At 44.3% G+C, this 18,861-nt stretch overlaps 1 protein-coding gene and 1 non-coding gene across 2 annotated transcripts in view; one reads left to right on the top strand and one right to left on the bottom strand.

Moving 5' to 3' along the window:
• Positions 1-18,861, top strand: part of LOC124597181 (proteoglycan Cow) — a gene marked incomplete at its 5' end in the record, with an annotated part of 285,759 nt that overhangs the window by 39,986 nt on the left and 226,912 nt on the right. The gene's annotated exons all lie outside the window — the stretch shown is intronic.
• Trnas-cga lies at positions 282-356 on the bottom strand. The gene has a single exon. It is a non-coding gene; the product is annotated as a tRNA-Ser (tRNA).

The following is an 18,861-nucleotide window of genomic DNA, read 5'->3' as shown; positions in this document are numbered from 1 at the left end:
AAATATTTTACAAACATAACAAAATATTACAAATACAGAAACAAAACACTAAATTAAACTTATATTTACCTTCAAACTGAGCTGATCCTTGTGGATGGGTGACGCTTTAATTTCGCGTCCCATTACAACTGTCGACACGCACTGCGGAACTCTACTGCGTTCATTGACAGGAATGCAAGAGGTGTGTCTAATAGATTAGATTAACAGAGATTCAAAAACTACACTACCAAAGCACGCAGGTGAGAGTAAATAATTCGTCCCAGATAAGAAACTTGTAATGTATGCCGGACCGAGACTCGAACTCGGGACCTTTGCCTTTCGCGGGCAAGTGCTCTACCAACTGAGCTACCCAAGCACGACTCAGGCCCCGTCCTCACAGCTTTACTTCTGCCAGTACCTCGTCTCCTACCTTCCAAACTTTACAGAAGCTCTCCTGTGAACCTTGCAGAACTAGCTCTCCAGAAAGAAAGGATATTGCGGAGACATGGCTTAGCCACAACCTGGGGGATGTTTCCAGAATGAGATTTTCACTCTGCAGCGGAGTGTGCGCTGACATGAAACTTCCTGGCAGAGTAAAATTGTGTGCCCGACCGAGACTCGAACTCGGGAGAGCTTCTGTAAAGTTGGGAAGGTAGGAGACGAGATACTGGCAGAAGTAAAACTGTGAGTACCGGGCGTGGGTCGTGCTTCGGTAGCTCCATTGGTAGAGCACTTGCCCGCGGAAGGCAAAGGTCCCGAGTCCGAGTCTCGGTCCGGCACACAGTTTTAATCTGCCAGGAAGTTTCAAAACCAGCGCACACTCCGCTGCAGAGTGAAAATCTCATTCTCGAAACTTGTAATGTGTCACAAAATGGGTTTACTTGCCAACACAAACGAAAACTCGAGAACAGTCTCTATTAAATATTAAATTCACACACGTCTACTTTACTTGATGGCTTCCCATCAGTTGCTACGAACTGTCACCTTCCTGAAGAAATAGTCAACCCAGTCGCGCAACTGAGACGACAAAAAAAATGGCTCTGAGCACTATGGGACTCAACTGCTGTGGTCATAAGTCCCCTAGAACTTAGAACTACTTAAACCTAACTAAGGACAGCACACAACACCCAGCCATCACGAGGCAGAGAAAATCCCTGACCCCGCCGGGAATCGAACCCGGGAACCCGGGCGTGGGAAGCGAGAACGCTACCGCACCTGAGACGACAGTCTATAGGCATGCAGTTTGATGAGAAGCCGCGTGTAAGGAGCAGTATCAGAAACCAATTGAAAATATAGAAATATGGAATCAATTTGAGGCTCCTGTCTATAGCAGTCACTACTTCGTATCACCTCAGTGAGAACCGCGCCTTGATATACAATACGTCACCACCGAAGCGCACAGTACTGCTACAGGGTGTCCAGAAAAGGGCTCCCTGATTTTAAAATTAAATTTAAAAATGTTCACCATTGTCACTACAGAGGTGGCGCAAACGAAGAATGAAATTCGCCATCACATGTCGTAGTGTCTCAACCGAAATGGATTCAAATCCCACAGAGATCGCCGATTCAAGCTCGTCCAGCGTGGCGGGATGCTTCGGGTAGACCATGTCTTTCACTGTGCCCCACAAAAAAAGAGTCACAGGGAGTCAAATCCGGCGAATATGGAGGTCAATCCATGCCTGCACCAGTAAATTTGGGATATTCCAAAGCAATGACTTGATTCCCGAAGAATTCCTCAAGAAAGCGAAACACTTGTTCGGTCCAATGTGGTCGGGCTCCATCTTGCACAAACCATTCAGTACCTGGTCGATCCTCTAACGCTTGCTGTGTGGCGACAAATTGTTTCAAAATTGCAACGTAACGTGCACCAGTGACCGTTTCTCGAATGAAAAAGGGCCAATAATGCCTCTGCTGCATACTGCAGCCCACACAGTAACTTTAGGAGAATACAGGGGTTTCGCTTCACACCAATATGGCTTTTCGGAACCCCAAAATCGCCAGTTCTGCTTATTCACGTATCCATTCAGGTGGAAATGTGCTTCATCTGTAAACCAGATGCAGCCAACATCAAATCCCTCACTATCAATCATTGTGAGCATCTGATTAGCAAAGGCAAGCCTTTGTTGCAGTTTGAATTTTGAATGGAAACATGTGTAGGCTCTTTCTCAGTATTTTCTGCGTGCTGGAACGCTTCAAACCAGTCTCAGATGCAATTCTACGGACGGATGACATTGGATTTCGCTGAATAATTCCAGAAACTGTGGCGATATTTTCAGGCGTAACTGCGGTTTGCTTGCGGTTAACGTGCCCCATTAGATCATCAGTTACGCTGCCTGTTCGTTGAAATTTTGCGAATAGCGTACGAATGGTTTTCGCATCGGGTCCTTTTGGAACATTAAGTCGTGCTTGAAAACTTGGCCTTGTTGCCATAGGACTCTCTTGTAACCTGTGGTACTCTACCACCAGAAAAACGCGTTGTTCAATGGAGTACATGGTTTTAATCTCTTCCTTCGGTACGCTAACCTCCTTTCACGTTTCAATAGTGGAACTGATCGCTCTGGGCTTCGTATCACTATTTATACTAGGCATTACGTATGGCGATTACAGCGCCATCTGTTAGCAGCTTTTGTAACTATTATTTCAAACTGCCGTTTAAACTGCTTACAGCTTTCACAATAAACATACCGTTTATTGCATTCCTCTATCGATCTTTGTTTTCGAGATATTTAATTTTGAAATCAGGGAGTCCTCTTCTGGACACTCTGTATTTAGCTCTGAGCGGAAATTTACGTACTGCTCTCTGGGTAAATGTTTAGTCACGTCTGTAGGAGGAAACAGTTCCGCCCTTCTGCCCTTTTAACCCTGATGTTGTCTCGTCTTGCAGAAAACCTGACTCGCCAAACTGGTGCGCACTCGTGCGGGCCTGGAATTTGCAGACTGTTTGAGTAGTATTAAAACTTTGTTAATCCTAGCCCGGCGTCAATATTTCTTCACAGACGGAGGGAGGCGTGGGTTGGTGGCGGGGGGAAGGGTGGCGGGGGCGGCTGCGCAACGTCTGAGGAACTGATCAACAAACGGGCTGCACAAAACGGCCAACTCAAACACAGCGCTGCGCCGCGGCCCGCTCCGTTCGGCAAAGTTTTAATTGCTCGCCGCACTGCGTTCAGCTGCCCGCGTCCGTCGTTCCTCCGGGCTCGAGACCGGCTGACGGCGCCTCTGCTGAAATTGCCGTCCGCGTCATTGGGCTGCGACAGTATCGCCAGCAGTAAAGAGGTAACGCCGTTTATGGTGCAACCTACAAGTATCAGACAGGTCGTGTCCTGTTATGCTGTGAGAGATTGGCAGCTCTAACAAGGGGAAGGCCTCAGAGACGGCCAACCGATTCGGCTCAGATTTAGCAGGTCGCTTATGTACAACCTAAAACGAAGGAATCTATGATATTTTGGGTCAACAACCCCGGGTTTTGGAGAAAATTGCCCCTAAAGGTTATGACGAGCGATCGACTCAGAATTGGCGGGATCGATAGATAATTGTAAATAGAGCATGTTTTATCGTCAGGTATGGGGTCCGGAAACGCATACTTTTCCAGAAATCGAGGTAAGAAACATTTACAACTGCCGCGTTTGTACCCACATGGTTAACACCTGTCGCCGACAGCGCCGATAGCGCAACGGCCAAGGTAACTGGCTGGGAATCGGAAAACCCGGGTTCGAATCTCGAAGAAACCTAGCGGATGTTATTCTTCTCGTTTGTATTTTTCCATATCTCAGTTGATAGGGGTAGGAGGGTTAACAAGGTAAGTAAATCAATAAGGAATGATAATAATAAGGTAAGCAAACTAATTTGCCAAACGCCGTTAGTAAAGTATTAAACTTTTAAGCCTTGTCACATGAAAACAACTCACAAGGGGAAGGCCTCAGACACGGCCAACCGATTCGGCTCAGATTTGGCAGGTCGCTTGTGTACAACCTAAAACGAAGGAATCTAAGATATTTTGGGTCAACAACCCCGGGTTTTGGAGAAAATTGCCCCTAAAGGTTATGGCTAGCAATCGACTCAAAATTGGCGGTATCGATAGATAATTCTAAATAGAGCATTTTTCATCATCACGTATGGGGTCCGAAAGCGCATACGTTTCCAGTTATCGAGGTAAGAATCTTTTGCAACTGCCGCTCCTATCAATCTGGAACGCCGAGAAACAGATCTGCCTGCTTCCGGTAGTGCATTGATAATGCATCTGTCTTGCAACACTTTTACAAACCAAAACACAGCGTCGGTAACTTCCCGCTTGCCATCGTTTGTGACAGGCTCCCAACTATATATTACAGCGCTAGTCGAAGGGTGTACATCCTCCATTATTCAGATTATGCACCTGAAAGATAGGACACAACAAACAATAACTGATTACTACGGCATAAACAGACCAACTAATTACTACAAACTACATACAGTACTCGTCTTATGTTACTTACGGAAGAACACTGTATTCATTCACAAAACGTAATTCGTTCGGCGCATTAACGATGGGAAAATCACTACATATATCCGCGACGTTCGCGGCAGCCTAATGATGGAAAACAACTCTTTCCGATTGACTTCTATAAGGCTCATGCTGGACACCTTCACTCTTCCAGCATCACAACTATGATATGACGAAGAGGCAACCAAGACAACATAACTCTCCCCGTGTGCATTCCGTCCCGTGCCTCGCCGTAAACAAGCGTCGCGCGGTTGGCTATCTGTGATCCCTCGTGAGGAATTCGCAGCACTCTTACTCGGAGTTGTTTTCATGTGACAAGGCTTAAAAGTTTAATACTTTAGTAAGTCACGGCGTTTGGGAAATTAGTTTGCCTACCTTATTATTATCATTCCTTATTGATTTACTTACCTTATTAACCCTTCTATCCCTATCAATTGAGATACGGAAAAAAACAAACGAAATGAATAACATCAGCTAGGTTTCTTCGAGATTCGAACCTGGGTTCTCTGATTCCCAGCCAGTTATATTAGCCGTTGCTCTATCGATGATGGCGGCGAGATGTGTTTAGCATGTGGGTACAAAAGTGTCGACCCAAAATATCTTAGAGTCCTTCGTTTTAGGTTGTACACAAGCGACCTGCCAAATTTGAGCCGAATCGGTTGGCCGTGTCTGAGGCCTTCCCCGTGTAAGTAACTTGTCTGTCCTCGATGACTTACGTAAAAAGAATACGATCTTGTGCAGCTCGCACAAAATAACGCGGCACCAGGGCGGAAACGCATTCCCGGCGTGAGCGCTGCGCGGGTTGCATCACGCCGTTCCGAAGCTTCGGCCGCTTCAATCGACTGTCGCATGTCAACCTTCGTTCTCTCTCTACTAATGTGGTTCTCACCCTTTCTCAGATCTTTACCCCCGAGTGCAGCTATACAGGGTGGTCCATTGATCGTGACCGGGCCAAATATCTCACGAAATAAGCGTCAAACGAAAAAACTACAAAGAACGAAACTTGTCTAGCTTGAAGGGGGAAACCAGATGGCGCTATGGTTGGCTCGCTAGAGGGCGTTACCATAGGTCAAACGGATATCAACTGCGTTTTTTTTAAAAAATAGGAACCCCCATTTTTTATTACATGTTCGTGTAGTACGTAAAGAAATATGAATGTTTAAATTGGACCACTTTTTTCACTTTGTGATAGATGGCGCTGTAATAGTTACAAACATATGGCTCACAATTTTAGACGAACAGTTGGTAACAGGTAGGTTTTTTAAATTAAAATACAGAACGTACGTTTGAACATTTTATTTCGGTTGTTCCAATGTGATACATGTACCTTTGTGAACTTATCATTTCTGAGAACGCATGCTGTTACAGCGTAATTACCTGTAAATACCACATTAATGCATTTAAAAATACTCAAAATGATGTCTGTCAACCTCAATACATTTGGCAATACGTGTAACGACATTCCTCTCAACAGCGAGTAGTTCACCTTCCGTAATGTTCGCACATGCATTGACAATGCGCTGACACATGTCAGGCGTTGTCGCTGGATCACGATAGCAAATATCCTTCAACTTTCCCCACAGAAAGAAATCCGGGGACGTCAGATCCGGTGAACGTGCGGGCCATGGTATGGTGCTTCGACGACCACTCCACCTGTCATGAAATATGCTGTTCAATACCGCTCCAACCGCAGGCGAGCTATGTGCCGGACATCCATCATGTTGGAAGCACATCGCCATTCTGTAATGCAGTGAAACATCTTGTAGTAACGTCGGTAGAACGTTACGTAGGAAATCAGCATACATTGCACCATTTAGATTGCCATCGATAAAATGGAGGCCAATTATCCTTCCTCCCATAATGCCGCACCATGCAATAACCCGCCAAGGTCGCTGATGTTCCACTTGTCGCAGCCATCGTGGATTTTCCGTTCCCCAATAGTGCATATTATGCCGGTTTACGTTACCGCTGTTGGTGAATAACGCTTCGTCGCTAAGTAGAACGCGTGCAAAAAATCTGCCATCATCCCCTAATTTCTCTTGTGCCCAGTGGCAGAACTGTACACGACGTTCAAAGTCGTCGCCATGCAATTCCTGCTGCATAGAAATACGGTACGGGTGCAATCGATGTTGATGTAGCATTCTCAACACAGACGTTTCTGAGATTCCCGATTCTCGGGCAATTTGTCTGCTACTGATGTGCGGATTAGCCGCGACAGCAGCTAAAACACCTACTTGGGCATCATCATTTGTTGCAGGTCGTGGTTGACGTTTCACATGTGGCTGAACACTTCCTGTTTCCTTAAATAACGTAAATACCCGCGAACGGTCCGGACACTTGGGTGATGTCGTCCAGGATACCGAACAGCATACATAGCACACGCCCGTTGGGCATTTCGATCACAATAGCCATACATCAACACGATATCGACCTTTTCCGCAATTGGTAAACGGTACATTTTAACACGGGTAATGTATCACGAAGCAAATACCGTCCGCACTGGCGGAATGTTAAGTGATACCACTTACTTATATGTTTGTGACTATTACAGCGCCATCTATCACATAGCGAAAAAAGTGGTACAACTAAAACATTCATATTTCTTTACGTACTACACGAATATGTAATAAAAAGATGGGGGGTTCTATTTAAAAAAACGCAGTTGATATCCATTTGACCTATATCAGCGCCATCTAGCGAGCCAAACATAGCGCCATCTGGTATCCCCCTTCAAGCTAGACGAGTTTCGTCCTTTGTAGTTTTTTCGTTTCATGCTTATTTCGTGAGATATTTGGCCCGGTCACTATCAATGGACCACCCTCTATATTAGAAAGTATACCATTTTCTCCCACCATTAGGAACATAACCGCCTAAATAAACACCAGAAAGAAAACGAATTTTCTTTGATCAGTTTCGTTTTTCAAGCTACGAAAGATAAACGGTATTTAATTTCTGTTGGTGTTTTATAAACCACTAACTAATGACTCAATGAGACAATATATACTGCATATTTTTAACGGTTTCTTTTTATGAATGACGAAGCATCGTGAGTACTAACTGTAACTCCTTCTCAGAAAAGGCCGTTACTGCACACACCGAAGCTAAAAATTTGTTACAACTCACATTCTTCCGCTGCACCACTCTTCTCCCTAGTGACACTTGCTTAACTTACACCCTGGACCCTCGTTTAAAATTATACAAATTGATATGTGTACACTATACTTTTTTTTCTTTTCAGTCGGCAGTCTTGTGACTGGTTTGATGCAACCCGCCACAAATTTCTCTCCTGTGCCAAACTCTTCATCTCGGAGTAGCATTTGGAAGTTACATTCTCAATTATTTGCTGGATGTATAAAAAATCTCTGTCTTCCTCTACAGCTGTTACCCTCTACAGCTCTCTACAATACCATGGAAGTTACTCCCTGGCGTTTTAACACATGTCCTACTATTCGGTTCTTCGTCTTTTAGATGTTTCCCTTATATTCCGTTCCTCGTTGGCTCTGTGGAGAACCTGCCCATTCGTTACCTTATCAGTCAACGTAATTTTCAACATTCTTCTGTAGCACCACGTCTCTAATGCTCTTCTATTCCGGTTTCCCCGTAGTCCACGTTTCACTGCCACACAATGCCGTGCTCCAAACGTACATTCTCAGGAAGTTCTTCCTAAATTTATGTTTGATACTAGTAGACTACTCTTCGCCAAGAATGCCCTGAATTCCTTAACTTCATCTACTTCATGATCATCAATTCTGATGTTAAGTTTCTCGCTGTTTTCATGTCTGTTACTTCTCATTACTGCCGTCTTCCTTCTATTTATTCTCACTCAGTATTGGTTCAAATGGCTCTGAGCACTATGGGACTTAACATCTGTGGTCATCAGTCCCCTAAAACTCAGAACTACTTAAACCTAACTAACCTGAAGACATCACACACATCCATCCCCGAGGCAGGATTCGAACCTGCGACCGTAGCAGTCGCCAGACCACCGCGGCCGGCCTCACTCAGTATTCTCCACTCATTAAACTGTTCATTCTATTCGACAGATCCTATAATACTTCTTCACTTTCACTGAGGATAGCAATGTCATCAGCAAATCGTATCATTTATATCCTTTCACCTTGAATTTTAGGTCCACTCTCGAACCTTTCTTTTCTTTCCGTCATTGCTTCTTCGATGTACAGATTGAACAGTAGGAGACCAAAAACTGCATCCCTGCCTCACACCCTTTTTAATCTGAGCCCTTCATTCTTGATCTTCCGCTGTTATTGTTCCCTCTTGGCTCTTATACATATTCTGTATTACTCGTCTTTCGCTATAGTTTACCCCATTTTTTCTCAGAATTCCGAATGTCTTGCACCATTTCACATTGTCGAACTGTTTTACCAGGTCGACAGATCCTACGAACGTCTTGTTTTTTCTTCAGTCTTGCTTCCATTATCAGCAGCAACGTCATAACTGCCTCTTTGGTGTCCTTACCTTTCCTAAAGGCAAACTAATCATCATGTAAAAAATCCTCAGTTGTCTTTTCCTTTTTTCTGTATGTTATTCTTCTCGGCAACTCGAATGCATGAGCTGTTAAGCTGATTATATGATAATTGTCTTGATTGTCAACTCCTGTAATCTACGGAATTCCGTGAATGATCTTTCTCCAAATGTTTGATGGTATATCGGTAGTCTCATGTATTCTACACACCAGCGTGAATAGCATTCCTGGAAGAAAGGATATGCGAAGTCATGGCTTGGCCACAGCCTGCGCGATGTTGTCAGAATGAAATTTTGACTCTGCACCGGAGTGTGCGGTGATATGAAAGTTCCTGGGTGGTCAAAATTGTGTGCAGGACCGAGACTCGAACTTGGGAGCATTGCCTCTCGCGGGCAAGTGCTCTACTGACTGAGCCACCCAAGCACGATTCACGACCCGTCCTCACAACTTAAGTTCCGCCACTACCTAGTCTCCTATCTTCCAGACAGTTCTGCAAGGTTCGCAGGAGATCTTACGTGAAGTCTGGGAGGTAGGTGACCAGATACTGGGAAATTGAGGCTGCGAGGACGGGTCGTAAGTCGTGCTTGGGTAGCTCAGTCGGTAGGGCAGTTACGCAAGAAAGACGAAGGTCCTGAGTTCGGGTCCTGGTCCTAGGGCTGTCCATAAATCCGTAAGAGTACGAGGGGGTCGAGGTCACTTCTGAACAGCGCGTTGCAAGTCATCCCAGATATGCACAACAATATTCATGTCTAGGGAGTTTGGTGGCCGGTGGAAGTGTTTCAATTCAGAAGGGTCTTCCTGGAGCCACTCTGTAGCAATTCTGAACGTGTTGGGTGTCACATTGTCCTGTTGAAATTGCCCAAGTCCGTCGGAATGTACAATGGACGTGAATGGATGCAGGTCATCAGACAGGATGTTTGCGTGCGTGTCACCTGTCGGAGTCGTATCCATGAGGTCCCAGATCACTCCAACTCCACACGCCCCACACCGTTACAGAGTCTCTACCAGCTTTAACAGTCACGTACTGCCATGCAGGGTCCATGGATTTATGAGGTTGTCTCCATACCCGTGGATGTCCATTCATTCGATACAATTGGAAACGAGACTCGTCCGACCAAGCAGCAAGTATCCAGTCATCAACGGTCCAATGTCGGTATTAAAGAGCCCACGCGAGGCGTCTTGCAGTCGTCAAGGGTACACGAGTGGGCCTTCGGCTCCGAAAGCCCATATCGATGATGTTTCGTTGAATGGTTCGCACGCTGACATTTGTTGATGACCCATGAATGAAATATGCAGCAATTATCTGAATGGTTGCACTTCTGTCACGTTGAACGATTCTCTTCAGTCATCGTTGGTCCCGACTTTGCATGATCTTTTCCCGGACGTAGCAATGTTGGGGATTTGATGTTCTACCGGATTCCTGATATTCACGGTACACTTGTGAATTAGTCATACCAAAAAATCTCCACTTCATCGCTACCTTAGAGATGCTGTGTCATATTGCTAGAGCGTCAGCTATAACACCACATTCAAACTCACTTAAATCTTGATAACCTTCCATTGTAGCAACAGTAACCGATCTAACAACTGGCCAGACACTTGTTATTCGACCGCAGCGACGTATTCTCCCCTTTTACATATCTATATGTTTGGCCCTCAGACTTCAAGAAGAATATAATAATTCCAATCCCAAAGAAAGCAGGTGTTGACAGATGTGAAAATAACCGAACTATTAGTTTAATAAGTCACGGCTGCCAAATAATAACGCGAACTCTTTACAGACGAATGGAAAACTGGTAGAAGCCGACCTCGGGGAAGATCAGTTTGGATTCCGTAGAAATATTGGAACATGTGAGGCAATACTGACCGTACGACTTATCTTAGAAGATAGATTAAGGAAAGGCAAACCTACGTTTCTAGCATTTGTAGACTTATAGAAAGCTTTTGACAATGTTGACTGGAATACTCTCTTTCGAATTCTGAAGGTGGAAGGGGTAAAGTACAGGGAGCGAAAGGCTATTTACAATTTGTACATAAACCAGATTGCAGTTATAAGAGTCGAGGGGCATGAAAGGGAAGCAGTGGTTGGGAAGGGAATGAGACAGGGTTGTAGCCTTTCCCCGATGTCATTCAATCTGTTTATTGAGCAAGCAGTAAAGGAAACTAAAGAAAAATTTGGAGTAGGTATTAAAATCCATGGAGAAGAAATAAAAACCTTGAGGTTCGCCGATGACATTGTAATTCTGTCAGAGACAGCAAAGGACCTGGAAGAGCAGCTGAACGGAATGGACGGTGTCTTGAAAGTAGGATGAACATCAACAAAAGCAAAACGAGGATAATGGAATGTAGTCGAATTAAATCAGGTGATACTGAGGGAATTAGATTAGGAAATGAGACGCTTAAGAGTTTTGCTATTTGGGGAGCTAAATAACTGATGATGGTCGAAGTAGAGATGATATAAAATGTAGACTGGCGTTTCTGAAGAAGAGAAATTTGTTAACATCGAGTATAGATTTAAGTGTTAGCAAGTCGTTTCTGAAAGTATTTGTATGGAGTGTAGCCATGTATGGAAGTGAAACATGGACGATAAATAGCATGGACAAGAAGAGAATAGAAGCTTTCGAAATGTGGCGCTACAGAAGAATGCTGAAGATGAGATGGGTAGATCACATAACTAATGAGGAGATTAGAATTGGGGAGAAGAGAAATTTGTGGCACAACTTGACTAGAAGGAGGGATCGGTAGGTAGGACATGATCTGCGGAATCAAGGGATCACCAATTTAGTATTGGAGGGCAGCGTGGAGGGTAAAAATCGTAGAGGGAGACCAAGAGATGAATACACTAAGCAGATTCAGAAGGATGTAGGTTGCAGTAGGTACTGGGAGATGAAGAAGCACGGGATAGGGTAGCATGGAGAGCTGCATCAAACCAGTCTCTGGACTGAAGACCACAACAACATGTTTGTATACGCATGCTTATAGCAGCTTCTTTGTCGCCTCAGTGAATAAATATTTAGACGTTTGTTTACAGTTTTAAGTTGTACATATACTTTCACTGAACGTATTTTTTTTCTTTTTTTCCAATGTTTCATAAAGCCGTTCGATGAATAAATAAAGACATTGGTGTTATTAATGTTGCGTTTGCTGGATTGATGTGGTGTTGGTGGTCGTCAAATCAGCAGCATACCTTGGTGTCCACGACATTCTTTAAACCCCTGCAGTTATTGATGTCCTTTCCGTTGGCGGAATTGTGTGTGGGTCGGACAGGCGTTGGACGCGAATTATTGCCGTCGCGGTGGGCGGTGACGCAGGCCGACAGAGCTGACACGAACCGTTCATTCTGACGCGCGCACCGCTCATCGACCGCCGACCAGCGCGCCACAGCACAGCACAGCACAGCACGAGCGCTGCGGGCAGACCGCGAGAATCTGCGGTCGACGGGCCCGGCCCGCACCGCGTGTTGCCCGCCTGCAGGGGCATCCGAGCCGCCGCCTCTCCACGTACCGTGTTTGCGGTGGACACCACCGCCCCCGCCGCCGCCCCCACTGCCGACCACCCCACGTCACCCTACACCGCAGCGTCCGTCCATCCCCCCCCCCCCCCCCCCTGTTTGCGATGCCAGTGGCTGGTCGGTCACAACGCTCCCGCCACATGGGTCATGGGGGGGTATTCAACTCATTTCCCTCAGGGCACAGTACTCAAGGGCACAGTACTCAGTCCGCTGATCGTCTGTCTCTGTCTAACGGACGCTCGCCGTTGCTAGCTATCTGACAGGCGCGAATTTCTTTCGATTGCAGGTCGTGTTACGTCCTGTGAAAGTTCCGATAGAGTGCGAAATTTTGCTTATTTCTTGCTGTTGGTAAGAGCTCCCGTCGAAACACATTGATGACCACTTGGAGGTGGCATGCAAGGAATGATAGCTTGGTCAGTTATACACTACGTACTCTATCTGATTTAGAGGCGGCGAGTATTGTGTTGTCAATAGAAAAGGAGTAACAGAAGAATGAGTCGATCAGCCTTAAATAGTAGTTTATTGCTTCAGTATTCGGTTGGTGGAAACATGTCTTTCCTGATTTTTTTATAAAATTTTAACCAAGCTGTTGCTGTAGCTGATCTTGTGCATATGATGGTTTTTCTGTCCTGAAAAATTTAATAATTAGTCACCAGTTAGCGAATCAAGTAGTCATTTTTAAGGCGAATGTGTAATTCTGTATTTTACAGTTCAAAAGATTTTTTCAAACTTTCATAATACACTCCTGGAAATGGAAAAAAGAACACATTGACACCGGTGTGTCAGACCCACCATACTTGCTCCGGACACTGCGAGAGGGCTGTACAAGCAATGATCACACGCACGGCACAGCGGACACACCAGGAACCGCGGTGTTGGCCGTCGAATGGCGCTAGCTGCGCAGCATTTGTGCACCGCCGCCGTCAGTGTCAGCCAGTTTGCGGTGGCATACGGAGCTCCATCGCAGTCTTTAACACTGGTAGCATGCCGCGACAGCGTGGACGTGAACCGTATGTGCAGTTGACGGACTTTGAGCGAGGGCGTATAGTGGGCATGCGGGAGGCCGGGTGGACGTACCGCCGAATTGCTCAACACGTGGGGCGTGAGGTCTCCACAGTACATCGATGTTGTCGCCAGTGGTCGGCGGAAGGTGCACGTGCCCGTCGACCTGGGACCGGACCGCAGCGACGCACGGATGCACGCCTAGACCGTAGGATCCTACGCAGTGCCGTAGGGGACCGCACCGCCACTTCCCAGCAAATTAGGGACACTGTTGCTCCTGGGGTATCGGCGAGGACCATTCGCAACCGTCTCCATGAAGCTGGCCTACGGTCCCGCACACCATTAGGCCGTCTTCCGCTCGCGCCCCAACATCGTGCAGCCCGCCTCCAGTGGTGTCGCGACAGGCGTGAATGGAGGGACGAATGGAGACGTGTCGTCTTCAGCGATGAGAGTCGCTTCTGCCTTGGTGCCAATGATGGTTGTATGCGTGTTTGGCGCCGTGCAGGTGAGCGCCACAATCAGGACTGCATACGACCGAGGCACACAGGGCCAACACCCGGCATCATGGTGTGGGGAGCGATCTCCTACACTGGCCGTACACCACTGGTGATCGTCGAGGGGACACTGAATAGTGCACGGTACATCCAAACCGTCATCGAACCCATCGTTCTACCATTCCTAGACCGGCAAGGGAACTTGCTGTTCCAACAGGACAACGCACATCCGCATGTATCCCGTGCCACCCAACGTGCTCTAGAAGGTGTAAGTCAACTACCCTGGCCAGCAAGATCTCCGGATCTGTCCCCCATTGAGCATGTTTGGGACTGGATGAAGCGTCGTCTCACGCGGTCTGCACGTCCAGCACGAACGCTGGTCCAACTGAGGCGCCAGGTGGAAATGGCATGGCAAGCCGTTCCACAGGACTACATCCAGCATCTCTACGATCGTCTCCATGGGAGAATAGCAGCCTGCATTGCTGCGAAAGGTGGATATACACTGTACTAGTGCCGACATTGTGCATGCTCTGTTGCCTGTGTCTATGTGCTTGTGGTGCTGTCAGTGTGATCATGTGATGTATCTGACCCCAGGAATGTGTCAATAAAGTTTCCCCTTCCTGGGACAATGAATTCACGGTGTTCTTATTTCAATTTCCAGGAGTGTAGTTTAAGTGTCAAAGAGTTCTACATTGGTAAACGAACTTATTCTCTCAGGATTCCATATTTTGATTTGTTTAAAAATTTAACTTCCAATTTTCAGTAAGCAAGACCAACTGGCACAAATATTTTAATTATGCTTTGTAATGTTTAATGATCAGTATACCAGTTCTGAATTATTGTAAAATACATTGCACACAGATAGCCTAGTTGTTCCACTACCCCTATCAGTAAGTGAGGGCATCGACAACCTACACATTCCACACTTACGAGATCTCTGTGTATGACGTGGCTGCTCAACTGTTTTTGTTGACACTGAGTCGTGGAGCTACCTATTATATTCCGTGTGCTGGTACACCCGCTTGGTCTTGCATTTGATACCTCTCAACAGCTCCGTGCTTACAACACTTCATAGATGAAGTACTTCAGGTTTTTTTCCCAACGTACTCTAGTTATACAATAAACAACAACAAAATATCATTTTTCATACGACAACGTTTTTGAGTAGCCATTATTACATCAGAATTACAAATAACCTTTTCATATCAGTTAGACAAAATTTCAAATGTAGCAGTTTTAAATAACTTTTATACACTCTATGTGGCTTCGAAAGTGGACTGGACACTGGATGTCACATGAATGAGAAATTAATCAGGGTGTAATGAGCCTCGTGCTTTTGGAACTTTCGCATTTGAACTGAAATGTTCGATTCCATAAAAATGTTTGGCCGGATTTGGGTTAATTTTCTTACTTAAATATTTCTCATCTGTAGTTATTTATGGATGTTTCTGATTGTCGAAAAACTGTTTTGCTGTAAATATAGTTTTATTATTTATATCGACGTATTTTTAGTATCGATATTAAACAATATAAGTTATTGGCCATAATAATTAACTTACATGATATGAAAATAAGCTTACATCTGAGACAATATTTTTAGTCCTTAATTCCTATGCAAGCAAAATGTCTTTCTTCATTTACAATTATTCTAATTTTGCAATCGATAATGTAATGGAGAGGTGCATCAAACCAGTCTCAGGACTGAAGACAACAACAACAATGTAATAGATTTCAGAAAATAATGGGAAACTTCTGTTTTTTTTTTATATTTTCAAAATCTGCAACCTTTGTTATTAATCGTTAGACCTATAAATCTTCAATTACATAAATATTTTCAGAAGACAATATATAAACTAAAATTGATACACAATTTATATTCCAAAGGCCCGTTAATACTAATTATACCTGTTTCTGAAGGTTGTGGAACCTTGATCTATAAGGCATATATGATGTTTTCACGCCAGGTCCGTCAGATAGCGTCAGAGTGGGGTTACTATTATTAGAGATGGATACATGTTGCTGTCAGACTGACGGTGATTTTTGTGAGGTTTGAGCACGTGTTGTACTGTGTGTGTTTGAAAAAATTTATATGTATATGTTAATCAGAAGTGATATTTGAAACAAAACATGAACAACCTACAATGGAAGACAGTAACTGTAACCTTTCAGCGTTGTCATTACCAAGATCCCCTGACAAATCTTCTTATAAGTTACGACGCTTAAAGTCAACTGGAAAACGTTTCACCTGCCGACGTTTGCTTTTGTACAACAAATCGTAGCAAAAATGTTGCAATTTGTTGTGATCTTTACTTTTATGCATCAAATAAATTGCAATTTTTCGTGCACTAGCATACGTACGAGAATAATGTCAATAAATGTAATGTGACTGACAGTTATGCTATCATTTTCAACATAACAGTAAAGAATAACCAAAAGCCACAAAAGTAAAGAACATGTTTCGGTCGGTCCACGTGAAATTAACCAGTAGTCTTGTTCCTGACAGGAGTAATTTGATACTATTTTGTACAGTTACATTAGGAGTCATTTACTTGAAAAATCCCATATTAAAATCTTTTCAGACTTCAAATGTTTGAGTAACTGATTTTTTTAAGTGTCCAAAATTTTGCGTTTTTTGTCACATTTTGAAATCTTAAAATATCCATACCTCAAGAACTATATGAGTAAAGTTGAAATCGTACCATTTTATTCAGCTTCATTTAAGCTTTCAGAATATTTACTGACTATATTCATAAAAATCCAAATTTTCTTAAACCAATTTTTTTTTCTTAAAATTGGACAATTAGAATTCATCTTTGTTTTGTTAATCCGTGTACCAAATATTAGGATGGTATTCCATTGGTAACATAATGAAATAATTTTATTTCACCAGTAAGTGCAGCATCGCACATGTTGTATGTGGGACTCCGACTTATTAGTAGGTTGTAATGGCAACCTTGAATGGTAAAAAACAAATAAGACTACAGCAAAATGAAATTCCATTCAGCATGCTACCATTGCAATATCGTCATGGTATGGCACACTTATTAACAAATAGGAAGCGACAGATAATTTTTTCAATGGGTAAAATCCCCATTTTTAAATTTTAAAAATTTAAAAAATAATTTGGTTTGAGAAAATTAGTTCTTGTCATGAATATGATCAAATAGCGCATTTTTTAGGCTTACAAGAATTTGATGAAATCGTATAAATTTCAGGTCTGTAAATGGGATATGGCTATTGTAATGTTTCAGAAACTGACAAAAACAGCACATATGAAGGAGTCAGGAAATCATCAGTTTTTGGTTTTACCTCATTTGATGTGCAGCAAAAATTACAAAAATATAAAATTCTGAATTATTGAGGTTAAAATTATTTTTTATTGTTTGATTTCATTAGTAAAGACGCACTTACAATGTAAGCCATCAGAAAATAAAACCGAAATTATAAGAAAAGTTATACAGATTTGCGCAAAAAAATATGGCAGTGAACTTGCAGTTCTGTATGGACGAGTTCGCATGTAACTGAAACAAATAATCTGAAGATAGGCAGCTAGCCCGAAACCGGTAATTTGAAAATAAAGAAAGGCGGTCTGCGGACTGGAATTGGATAAGTACAACGAGAAACCAGGCCAAAGTTGGCAAATTTTACTTTTTTTTAATTCACTCGATGACTAGTTTTGGGCCGAGATCCATTTTCAAATCACTGTAACATAGTCAAAAATGCCAAAGATGTCAAAACAGACCAACGAACTGTATGCGCGATAACTGTTCGTTGTACATTTTTGACATGCTTTTCACGTCTTCGGAATTTTTGACTATGGTACAGTGATTTGAAAGTGGATCTCGGGCCAAAACTAGTCATCGATTGAATAAAACAAATAAAATTTGCAATTTTGGAGTGGCTTTTCGTTCTACTGATTAACAGAAAATATTAACGCGCATCTACTCCAGCATGCTGGAAGTTCGTGAAATTCTATACCTTTGGACCAAGAGTAACATCGGAATTGGCTGAAAAATAAAATAATCATTGTGTTTCCCAGACTATAAGTATGACGAAAACTAAAGTTGCCCACCTGTGTCTCTGTTCTCTCTCTCTCTCTCTCTCTCTCTGTGTGTGTGTGTGTGTGTGTGTGTGTGTGTGTGTGAGAGAGAGAGAGAGAGAGAGAGAGAGAGAGAGAGAGAGAGAGAGAGAGTATAGATAAAGCAAAGTAAAGTCGTTTAAATACTTCGTAAGATTTTGACTTGTGACGCGGGTAGCTGCCCTTGCCCCTGCTAAGTGCCTGAGACTGCCCGCCTTGAAAAGACCGCTTGCCTTGAGAAAGCCGGCACCGAAATGGGAACGAGACGCCACGGCAAGCAAAGCGGCAGCGCGTGAGATTGGAGCCTTCGGCCCACCCTTGGAGGACACTGGGGGGCCGCCCTTGTGCGCCAGATTACCACTTTATATTCCGCTGGGGGTCGGTGTGGTGGCCGCCCGAGTTTCACGGCTCAGCGCTTAGCTGGCTACGGCCACTGACCAGCCAATGGCCGGCTGGCGGTGGTCGGTGGCCCTTTCTGAGGTCCCAGGAGCCTGCCGATTGAATTAAGCCCCGGATAAAAGAATTAGCAGAGAGCCGGGTAGCCGCGCAGACGGGAACATTGAATGTCCGAACTCTCACGCTGGCGAGACCTGAAGTAGAGAGGTACCCGCCGTACTCTTGCAAGAGCGCTCCTGTCGCATAGGGAATTCAGTAGTTGGGCGTGGAGCACGACATGTGGCAGTGGTCACTCGTGAGGTTTCGACAGGTTGCGAATTGCATAAAATCCAAAGTAAAAGAGCGAGAGAAGAAAGGAGACAACTGATCAGCTGTGAAGAGAGATACTCGTACGGCGATGAGGAATTAGGAGCAGCGAAAGCGCCCCCAACGGCGAGT

This window comes from Schistocerca americana, chromosome 1, assembly GCF_021461395.2.
Source record: "Schistocerca americana isolate TAMUIC-IGC-003095 chromosome 1, iqSchAmer2.1, whole genome shotgun sequence".
In the NCBI taxonomy this organism is placed as follows: domain Eukaryota; kingdom Metazoa; phylum Arthropoda; class Insecta; order Orthoptera; family Acrididae; genus Schistocerca; species Schistocerca americana.
The sequence above is the reverse complement of the archived record's forward strand: the minus strand, read 5'-3'. Positions and strand labels throughout refer to the sequence as shown.